General features: G+C 40.4%; 1 protein-coding gene and 1 long non-coding RNA gene across 5 annotated transcripts in view; one reads left to right on the plus strand and one right to left on the minus strand.

The window, feature by feature from the left end:
- LOC138661428 (uncharacterized) overlaps positions 1-12,476 on the plus strand; it is a 239,302-nt gene that overhangs the window by 225,752 nt on the left and 1,074 nt on the right. The window contains exons 3-4 of one of the 2 annotated variants that reach the window (XR_011317930.1): positions 4,747-4,967; positions 8,735-9,212. This is a non-coding gene — a long non-coding RNA (uncharacterized lncRNA). Of the gene's footprint in view, positions 1-4,746; positions 4,968-8,734; positions 12,435-12,476 lie in introns of those variants that run through there. The other variant, XR_011317929.1, reaches the window with a different exon arrangement.
- Positions 1-12,476, minus strand: part of DACH2 (dachshund family transcription factor 2) — a 446,534-nt gene that overhangs the window by 177,370 nt on the left and 256,688 nt on the right. The window lies entirely within an intron of this gene.

A 12,476-nucleotide genomic window follows, 5' to 3' on the forward strand; every position in this document is an offset into this window, starting at 1 on the left:
ACGACTGCGGAATGCGTGACGGCGGCGGTGGGTGTAGAACACGAAAGGTTACAGTATGGATCTGTGCCTACGCCATTTCTTTTCAACTTCAGAAGCGTCGTCCTTCCTCTGCTAACTCGGCAATCATCCAGCTGACAGATTCCGAGCTCCCCTTAATAATGCAGAGGATTTTCTTTTAACATGTCACTGCAGAAGTATCAATTCTGCCCTGGCGTCGCCGCTGACGCTGATTTTTCCTGACAGCGTTCCATTAAACCAATGAGTTTCTCCCTCCTGACGCTTCCTTAAATATTCCTCCGAGTGATGGATTTGTGCTGGCATTTTGTTTTGTGTTGTTTTTTTTTTTTCGTTAACAGATTGAGAAAGATGTTTTTGCATTTATGAGCAAACGGCTACGCAGGTAACACAGGCGAAAAATGGAGAAAAGCCAAAGATTAATTTTGTGTTTATTATTTTATTCTAATTGAAACAAAATAACAGCAAAAGAAATAAGGTAAAAAAAAAAAAAGTCAATATAAAAAAGTTACATTTTTCACTTTATTTTGAACTTTTTCAAGCTTTTTTATGCAAGTAAACAGCACTGAAAATAATGGAGATTAGAGCCATATTCATACACAAGTCCATGCACAAACTGCACCGTCCAGATGGATGGACTTTGCAAAGGCAAAAATTTCTGCAAGAAATCAGCCCCATGTGACCAAGCTAAAAAGAAATATATGACAATGTTAACATTACAAGAAGCAACAAAAAACCATACGGGTCTATTTCTATTATTTCTAACTTTAGTTTTGATTTTCGTTATATTATATTTTTATTGTAACTTTTATTATTTATTTTGCTTTTCATTTTGTAATTTTTTTGAGCATAACTAAAAAAAAAGTAAGTAACCAGTAAGTCAGATTTGCTGAGATTGCCAAACGTAAACTCATTACAGGGTGTGCGCATTTATGACAGATTCTCGCTGAATGATACACTTGTTGCATCACTGGACAATTTTGTCTAAAGTTTCAATTTTTGCAGCAACATTTTTGGCAAATTTTAGGCCATGTCAACGGCAGGCACAAAAACTATTGAGAATATCTATATATATATATATAATTGTCTAAGGGTTTTTCCGTCTGTCTGTCTGTCTGTCTGTCTTTCTGTCTGCCCTGGAAATCCCGGTTCTCTGATTGGTCGAGGCCGCCAGGCCTCGACCAATCAGAGACCGGCACAGCATCGACGTAGAAATCCCGCGTCTCTGATTGGTCGAGGCCGCCAGGCACAGCGACGATGATGTCATAAAGGACGTAGACATCTCACGTTTCTGATTCAGCGACGGGCACAGTATCGACGTAGATGTCATAATGGTTGCCATGGCGACGATGATGTCATAAAGGTTGCCTCGACCAATCAGCGACGGGCACAGTGTGCCGCGAATTCTGGAATCATCATTGTCCATATACTACGGGGACATGCATATTCTAGAATACCTGATGCGTTAGAATCGGGCCACAATCTAGTTTTTAATATTTGACCAATATTTTTCACTTTTTTCAAGGTTGCAAACAAAAAAAAAATGCTGGTCTAGGAAAGTGGAGACACAAAACCAAATTTATTTTTTTTTACCAAAATTCTGACTTTTTATTCTATTTAAACTTATGCAAGTTTGGTATTGTCATACGCGTGCAGGCCTAAAGAATCCTACTGTTAGGTCATTTCTACAACACAAAAGCATTTTACATAAAAGCCCAAAAACTATTTTGGAACTGTGGGTTTTTGTGATTATATACACACACACACATATATATATATATATATATATATATATATACACACACACACATACACACACGGTACAGACCAAAGGTTTGGACACACCTTCTCATTTAAAGATTTTTCTGTATTTTCATGACTATGAAAATTGTAAATTCACACTGAAGGCATCAAAACTATGAATTAACACATGTGGAATTATATACCGTATATACTCGAGTATAAGCCGAGATTTTCAGCCCAAATTTTTTGGCTGAAAGTGCCCCTCTCGGCTTATACTCGAGTCACGGTAGCGGTGGGGTCGGCGGGTGAGGGGGAGAGGGCGCTGAGGCATACTCACCTAGTCCCAGCGGTCCTGGCGCTCCCCCTGCCGTCCCACGGTCTTCAGTGCTGCAGCTTCTTCCCCTCTATCAGCGGTCACCGGCACCGCTCATTAGAGAAATGAATAGGCGGCTCCACCTTCCATAGGGGTGGAGCCGCCTATTCATTTCTCTAATCAGCGGTGCCGGTGACCGCTGATAGAGGAAGAGGCTGCAGCACAGAAGACAGGCGGGGAGCGCCAGGACCGCTGGGACTAGGTAAGTATAGCATATTCACCTGTCCACGTTCCAGCCACCGGGCGCCGCTCCATCTTCCCGGCGCCGCTCCATCTTCCCGGCGTCTGCGCTCTGACTGTTCAGGTCAGAGGGCGCGATGACGCATATAGTGTGCGCGGCGCCCTCTGCTTGATCAGTCAGAGCGGAGAGACGCCGGGACCGGACGCTGGGAGCTGCAATCAAGAGAGGTGAGTATGGCTTTTTTTTTTTTTTATTGCAGCAGCGGTGGCACAGATTCATACCGAGCATCTATGGGGCAATATGAACGGTGCAGAGCACTATATGGCACAGCTATGGGGCAATAATGAACGGTGCAGAGCACTATATGGCACAGCTATGGGGAAATAATGAACGGTGAAGAGAACTATATGGGTCACAGCTATGGGGCAATAATGAACGGTGCAGTGCACTATATGGCAGCTATGGGGCAATAATGATCTATTTTTATTTTTGAAATTCACCGGTAGCTGCTGCATTTCCACCCTAGGCTTATACTCGAGTCAATAAGTTTTCCCATTTTTTTGTGGCAAAATTAGGGGGGTCGGCTTATACTCGGGTCAGCTTATACTCGAGTATATACGGTACTTAACAAAGTGTGAAACAAATGAAAATATGTCTTATATTCTAGGTTCTTCAAAGTAGCCACCTTTTGCTTTGATGGCTGCTTTGCACACTCTTGGCATTCTCTTGATGAGCTTCAAGAGGTAGTCACCGGGAATGGTTTTCCAACAATCTTGATGGAGTTCCCAGAGATGCTCAGCACTTGTTGGCCCTTTTGCCTTCACTCTGCGGTCCAGCTCACCCCAAACCATCTCGATTGGGTTCAGGTCTGGTGACTGTGGAGGCCAGGTCATCTGGCGTAGCACCCCATCACTCTCCTTCTTGGTCAAATAGCCCTTACACAGTCTGGAGGTGTGTTTGGGGTCATTGTCCTGTTGAAAACTAAATGATGGTCCAACTAAACGCAAACCGGATGGAATAGCATGCCGCTGCAAGATGCTGTGGTAGCCATGCTGGTTCAGTATGCCTTCAATTTTGAATAAATCCCCAACAGTGTCACCAGCAAAGCCCCCCCACACCATCACACCTCCTCCTCCATGCTTCACGGTGGGAACCAGGCATGTAGAGTCCATCCGTTCACCTTTTCTGCGTCGCACAAAGACACGGTGGTTGGAACCAAAGATCTCAAATTTGGACTCATCAGACCAAAGCACAGGTTTCCACTGGTCTAATGTCCATTCCTTGTGTTCTTTAGCCCAAACAAGTCTCTTCTGCTTGTTGCCTGTCCTTAGCAGTGGTTTCCTAGCAGCTATTTTACCATGAAGGCCTGCTGCACAAAGTCTCCTCTTAACAGTTGTAGAGATGTGTCTGCTGCTAGAACTCTGTGTGGCATTGACCTGGTCTCTGATCTGAGCTGCTGTTAACCTGTGATTTCTGAGGCTGGTGACTCGGATAAACTTATCCTCAGAAGCAGAGGTGACTCTTGGTCTTCCTTTCCTGGGGTGGTCCTCATGTGAGCCAGTTTCTTTGTAGCGCTTAATGGTTTTTGGGGACACTTTCAAAGTTTTCGCAATTTTTTGGACTGACTGACCTTCATTTCTTAAAGTAATGATGGCCACTCGTTTTTCTTTACTTGCTGCTTTTTTCTTGTCATAATACAAATTCTAACAGTCTATTCAGTAGGACTATCAACTGTGTATCCACCAGACTTCTGCACAACACAACTGATGGTCCCAACCCCATTGATAAGGCAAGAAATCCCACTTATTAAACCTGACAGGGCACACCTGTGAAGTGAAGACCATTCCCGGTGACTACCTCTTGAAGCTCATCAAGAGAATGCCAAGAGTGTGCAAATCAGTCATCAAAGCAAAAGGTGGCTACTTTGAAGAACCTAGAATATGACATATTTTCAGTTGTTTCACACTTTTTTGTTAAGTACCGTATATAATTCTACATGTGTTAATTCATAGTTTTGATGCCTTCAGTGTGAATGTACAATTTTCATAGTCATGAAAATACGGAAAAATCTTTAAATGAGGTGTGTCCAAACTTTTGGTCTGTACTGTACATGAATGGTGTATTACAAAACTACTACTTATGCCACAAAAAGCAAAAGCCCTCCTACAGCAATGTCTTTGGAAAAATGAAAAAGTGATATTTCTTACAATGGGGACAGGAATTATTAAAGTGCAAAAATGAAAAATCGACAAGTGCTTAAGGGGTTAATTGGGCAGATATATCAAAATATATTTAGATGAAAGATACACAGAATAAGCAGCACAAATAGGACTGTTACATTTATGCCATTCATTTCAGGTATATCCTGAGAACATTGGTGCCAGATTTTATTTATTTGCTTTTCTCCTGTTTATTTCTGTCCTTTGCCTTTCAGAATCCTCTGAGCTGGAAACAAGTTGTCAGGAGAGTTACGGTGACTCGCAGATTCTGCATTTGAGTTAGCAGAAGAAAAACCGGGCGCTGTTTGATATTTCACATGGGAAAGCAAGAAAGCAATTACTAAATCATGCATGGAAGCTCCGCATTCAACAAAAAGCAAAGTGTCTGAAGGAAGCCGAGAGCGAGCGCTGTGTTAAATACCATGGTACATGGCAGGTCTGTGACTGCGCTTATTTAATACTGTATGATACTTAAAAGCCTGGAAAAGTGTCACGTCCCAGTCAGTGAAAAAACTCGAAAAGGAGCTGTAATCCGCTAAATGATGAGTTATGTACCAAACACCACGAGGAGGGGAAGGATGAAAGCGGAGAAATGGCCTCAGATTACAAGGAGTTCTTACACCATGTTCTTGTCATGGATGAGAAATACACGTTTTATAAGGAGCCTACAAGAATGTGATTATAATACTGCTCCTGCCCCTATCCACAAAAATATAACTCCTATAATACTGCTCCTATGTACAAGAATATAACTACTATAATACTGATCCTATGTACAAGAATATAACTACTATAATACTGCTCCTATGTACAAGAATATAACTACTATAATACTGCCCCTATGTACAAGTATATAACTACTATAATACTGCTCCTATGTACAAGAATATAACTACTATAATACTGCCCCTATGTACAAGAATATAACTACTATAATACTGCCCCTATGTACAAGAATATAACTACTATAATACTGCTCCTATGTACAAGAATATAACTACTATAATACTGCTCCTATGTACAGGAATATAACTACTATAATACTGCTCCTATGTACAAGAATATAACTACTATAATACTGCCCCTATGTACAAGTATATAACTACTATAATACTGCCCCTATGTACAAGTATATAACTACTACAATACTGCTCCTATGTACAAGAATATAACTACTATAATACTGCTCCTATATACAAGAATATAACTACTATAATACTGATCCTATGTACAAGAATATAACTACTATAATACTGCTCCTATGTACAAGAATATAACTACTATAATACTGCCCCTATGTACAAGTATATAACTACTATAATACTGCTCCTATATACAAGTATATAACTACTATAATACTGCTCCTATATACAAGAATATAACTACTATAATACTGCTCCTATGTACAAGAATATAACTACTATAATACTGCTCCTATGTACAAGAATATAACTACTATAATACTGCCCCTATGTACAAGTATATAACTACTATAATACTGCCCCTATGTACAAGAATATAACTACTATAATACTGCCCCTATGTACAAAAATATAACTACTATAATACTGCTCCTATGTACAAGAATATAACTACTATAATACTGCTCCTATGTACAAGAATATAACTACTATAATACTGCTCCTATATACAAGAATATACTATAATACTGCTCCTATGTACAAGAATATAACTACTATAATACTGCCCCTATGTACAAGAATAGAACTACTATAATACTGCCCCTATGTACAGGAATATAACTACTATAATACTGCATCTATGTACAAGAATATAACTACTATAATACTGCCCCTATGTACAAGAATAGAACTACTATAATACTGCTCCTATGTACAAGAATATAACTACTATAATACTGCTCCTATGTACAAGAATATAACTACTATAATACTGCCCCTATGTAGAAGAATATAACTACTATAATACTGCTCCTATGTACAAGAATATAACTACTATAATACTGCTCCTATGTACAAGAATATAACTACTATAATACTGCCCCTATGTACAAGAATATAACTACTATAATACTGCTCCTATGTACAAGAATATAACTACTATAATACTGCCCCTATGTACAAGAATATGACTACTATAATACTGCTCCTATGTACAAGAATATAACTACTATAATACTGATCCTATGTACAAGAATATAACTACTATAATACTGCCTCTATGTACAAGAATATAACTACTATAATACTGCTCCTATGTACAAGAATATAACTACTATAATACTGCCCCTATGTACAAGTATATAACTACTATAATACTGCCCCTATGTACAAGAATATGACTACTATAATACTGCTCCTATGTACAGGAATATAACTACTATAATACTGCTCCTATGTTCAAGAATATAACTACTATAATACTGCTCCTATGTACGAGAATATAACTACTATAATACTGCTCCTATGTACAAGAATATAACTATACTGCTCCTATGTACAAGAATATAACTACTATAATACTACCCCTATGTACAAGAATATAACTACTATAATACTGCCCCTATGTACGAGAATATAACTACTATAATACTGCTCCTATGTACAAGAATATAACTACTATAATACTGCTCCTATGTACAAGAATATAACTACTATAATACTGCTCCTATGTACAAGAATATAACTACTATAATACTGCATCTATGTACAAGAATATAACTACTATAATACTGCATCTATGTACAAGAATATAACTACTATAATACTGCCCCTATGTACAAGAATAGAACTACTATAATACTGCCCCTATGTACAGGAATATAACTACTATAATACTGCATCTATGTACAAGAATATAACTACTATAATACTGCCCCTATGTACAAGAATAGAACTACTATAATACTGCTCCTATGTACAAGAATATAACTACTATAATACTGCTCCTATGTACAAGAATATAACTACTATAATACTGCCCCTATGTACAAGAATATAACTACTATAATACTGCTCCTATGTACAAGAATATAACTACTATAATACTGCTCCTATGTACAAGAATATAACTACTATAATACTGCTCCTATCCACAAAAATATAACTACTATAATACTGCCCCTATGTACAAGAATATAACTACTATAATACTGCTCCTATGTACGAGAATATAACTACTATAATACTGCTCTTATGTACAAGAATATAACTACTATAATACTGCTCCTATGTACAAGAATATAACTACTATAATACTGCCCCTATGTACAAGAATATAACTACTAAAATACTGCCCCTATGTACAAGAATATAACTACTATAATACTGCCCCTATATACAAGAATATAACTTCTATAATACTGCCCCTATGTACAAGGATATAACTACTATAATACTGCCAGAATGTACAAGAATATAACTACTATAATACTGCTCCTATGTACAAGAATATAACTACTATAATACTGCTCCTATGTACAAGAATATAACTACTATAATACTGCCCCTATGTACAAGAATATAACTACAAAAATACTGCCCCTATGTACAAGAATATAACTACTATAATACTGCTCCTATGTACAAGAATATAACTACTATAATACTGCTCCTATGTACAGGAATATAACTACTAAAATACTGCCCCTATGTACAAGAATATAACTACTATAATACTGCCCCTATGTACAAGAATATAACTACTATAATACTGCCCCTATGTACAAGAATATAACTACTATAATACTGCCTCCTATGTACAAGAATATAACTACTATAATACTGCCTCCTATGTACAAGAATATAACTACTATAATACTGCTCCTATGTACAAGAATATAACTACTATAATACTGCTCCTATGTACAGGAATACAACTACTATAATACTGCTCCTATGTACAAGAATATAACTACTATAATACTGCTCTATGTACAGGAATATAACTACTATAATACTGCCCCTATATACAAGAATATAACTACTATAATACTGCCCCTATGTACAAGGATATAACTACTATAATACTGCTCTATGTACCGGAATATAACTACTATAATACTGCTCTATGTACAGGAATATAACTACTATAATACTGCCCCTATGTACTTTAGTATTTCTATTTTCTGCATCTTGTGTCTTCCCCTTCCGCTACATAGACAGGACAGAAGTTGTGTATTATGTTACTGTTCTCAGCTAATTATGTCCGTTCCCCTTTAAGGCGCCAGCGCTGCAGACCAGATGATCGGAGTGAAGTGTATGGAGTAATTTGGATTATGTAGATTTGGAGTTTGGTGAAGCAGAAGACGAATAACTTTCTCTCCGAGTCACAGACACGACTTTCCTGCTACATTTCACTGTGGGTCTCGCAGCGTCTCTGACAATTAGTCGGTGCTGGGAAATTCTGTTTGGCACTGGGAGATCGGGTGCGGATGTGCAGCCACTGATCTGGGGGAAGCGGCGAGCAGGTGCGCGTCTTCACGGCGTTACGCTTCCGTTCTGAGCTTGCGTCCTCCTGGTGATGATCCATGAACCGCCCGCTGGCACAGATTTCAGATGCTGCTCGCCTGCTCAAATAAGGCAAATTCTGCAAGTGCCGGGCGGAGAACATGAGCGCCAGGAACATGAAAACAGCGACAATGCAAAGATTTCAATGGTTTGAAGCCATTGCTTCGTTTTGATGCTGACACAGCAATTGGGTAATTAAAATTTGCAAAGCAAAATATTTTTGTAGGAGAGTTACATCTCCGTAAATTCTCTGCGACCGATGTAACATTGTGTATCTGTCATCATGCACAAAATAAACACAGAGCAGCATAAATTACAGGAGCCGCGCTCTTATGGGCATCCAATAAGGACCCCCACACCTTATCTCATTCTATTAGGGTCTCACAAGTGTGATAAATCCCCTTAAGTATTGCACGCAGGTTATATGTATTAACGGACCCCTTCAACTATACTGCTGCTCCCGTGTACTGACCCCTGGCTATTCCTGACTACACTACCTGCAGATCCTTCAACTATTCTACTGCTCCCCTGTACTGACTCCTGGCTATTCCTGACTATGCTACCTACTGAGCCTTCAAATATACTGCTGCTCCCATGTACTGACCTCTAGCTATTCCTGACTACACAACCTACTGATCCTCTCAACTATACTGCTGCTGCCATGTACTGACTTCTGACTATTCCTGACTACACTACCTGCTGATCCTTCAACTATACTGCAGCTCCCATGTACTGACTTCCTGGCTATTCCTCACTACACTACCTGCTGATCCTTCAACTATACTACTGCTCCCGTGCACTGACTCCTGGCTATTCCTGACTATGCTACCTGCTGAGTTTTCAAATACACTGCTGCTCCCATGTACTGACCTCTAGCTATTCCTGACTACACTACCTACTGACCCTTCAATTATACTGCTGCTCCCGTGTACCGACTCCTGGCTATTCCTTACTACGCTACCTACTGATCCTCTCAACTATACTGCTGCTGCCATGTACTGACTTCTGACTATTCCTGACTACACTACCTGCTGATCCTTCAACTATACTGCAGCTCCCATGTACTGACTCCCTGGCTATTCCTGACTACACTACCTGCTGATCCTTCAACTATACTGCTGCTCCCATGTACTAACATCTTGCTGTTCCTGACTACACTACCTGCTGATCCTTCAACTATACTGCTGCTCCCATGTACTGACCCCTGGCTATTCCTGACTACACTACCTACTGATCCTTCAACTATTCTGCTGCTCCCATGTACTGACCCCTGGCTATTCCTGACTACACTACCTGCTGATCCTTCAACTATACTGCTGCTCCCATGTACTAACATCTTGCTGTTCCTGACTACACTACCTGCAGATCCTTCAACTATACTGCTGCTCCCGTGTACTGACTTCTGGCTATTCCTGACTACACTACCTACTGATCCTTCAACTATACTGCTGCTCCCATGTACTGACCTCTGGCTATTCCTGACTACACTACCTGCAGATCCTTCAACTATACTGCTGCTCCCGTGTACTGACTCCTGGCTATTCCTGACTATACTACCTGCAGATCCTTCAACTATACTGCTGCTCCCGTGTACTGAACCCCTGGCTATTCCTGACTACACTACCTGCTGATCCTTCAACTATACTGCTGCTCCCGTGTACTGACCCCTGGCTATTCCTGACTACGCTACCTACTGATCCTTCAACTATACTGCTGCTCTCATGTACTGACCCCTGGCTGTTCCTGACTACACTACCTACTGATCCTTCAACTATACTGTTGCTCCCATGTACTGACCTATGGCTATTCCTGACTACACTACCTGCTGATCCTTCAACTATACTGCTGCTCTCATGTACTGACCCCTGGCTGTTCCTGACTACACTACCTACTGATCATTCAACTATACTGCTGCTCCCATGTACTGACCTATGGCTATTCCTGTCTACACTACCTGCTGATCCTTCAACTATACTGCTGCTCCCGTGTACTGACCTCTGGCTGTTCCTGACTACACTACCTGCTGATCCTTCAACTATACTGCTGCTCCCGTGTACTTACCCCTGGCTGTTCCTGACTACACTACCTGCTGATCCTTCAACTATACTGCTGCTCCCGTGTACTTACCCCTGGCTATTCCTGACTACGCTACCTACTGATCCTTCAACTATACTGCTGCTCCCGTGTACTGACCCCTGGCTATTCCTGACTATGCTACCTGCAGATCCTTCAACTATACTCCTACTCTCATGTACTGACCGCTGGCTATTCCTGACTACACTACCTGCTGATCCTTCAACTATACTGCTGCTCCCGTGTACTGACCCCTGGCTATTCCGGACTATGCTACCTGCAGATCCTTCAACTATACTCCTACTCTCATGTACTGACCGCTGGCTATTCCTGACTACACTACCTACTGATCCTTTCACTATACTGCTGCTCCCGTGTACTGACCTCTGGCTATTCCTGACTACACTACCTGCTGATCCTTCAACTATACTGCTGCTCCCGTGTACTGACCCCTGGCTATTCCTGACTACGCTACCTACTGACCCTTCAAATATACTGCTGCTCCCGTGTACCGACCTCTGGCTATTCCTGACTACACTACCTACTGACCCTTCAAATATACTGCTGCTCCCGTGTAACGACCTCTGGCTATTCCTGACTACACTACCTACTGACCCTTCAAATATACTGCTGCTCCCGTGTACCGACCTCTGGCTATTCCTGACTATGCTACCTGCCGGTGCTGCCTCCTCTAGCTGTTGCAATACCACATCTCCAACCCAGGTCAGTCCTTAACACTGGTTCTCCCTTCACTATGGATTGTGCATGTCTTTAATGAAATAGGCACATCTTCCACGTGCCATCATCAAAAATTCATGCCAATCAGGGGCCTCGTACTGTTCTGTCAGAATTTATGAAACAAAGTAAATTTGTAGGGCGCCCTTGGCCAACCCCCATCCTAGCTCTTCAACTTTTCTAAAAGTTGCCTCAGCGGAAAAAAACAAAACAAAAAATAACATAGGTAGTCCCAACTGCACAACTTTTGGAGTTGTACAAATACTTTGTTTTATGACAGAATTCTGCCCCAAACTTCCTGATGAATCGCAGACCTCGTCATTGCCCAGTAACGAGGCCACATATAGGTCATGTAGGGTCCACCATACACAGTGGCCGTGCCCACAGGGTTACTTTAACTTGCAAAAGAAGTGTCCTTTCTGGATAATCAGGAGCTGGATTGAAGGAATTTTACATTCAGCACTCAAATATCACATCCCGGATAGGTTTTATCTACAGGATCACAGTTTATCCCTTTATTGGCGCCATCTTGTGATTATCTCCTTAGTTTTTGCATGTTTGGTTGATGAACTTTTCTTTTTTTCGTCTTCATGAATCACAAAATTAAAAAAAATAAAATAAATGGTTTCCCATCTTCATCACTTTTT

This window comes from Ranitomeya imitator, chromosome 2, assembly GCF_032444005.1.
Source record: "Ranitomeya imitator isolate aRanImi1 chromosome 2, aRanImi1.pri, whole genome shotgun sequence".
Classification (NCBI taxonomy): Eukaryota; Metazoa; Chordata; class Amphibia; order Anura; family Dendrobatidae; genus Ranitomeya; species Ranitomeya imitator.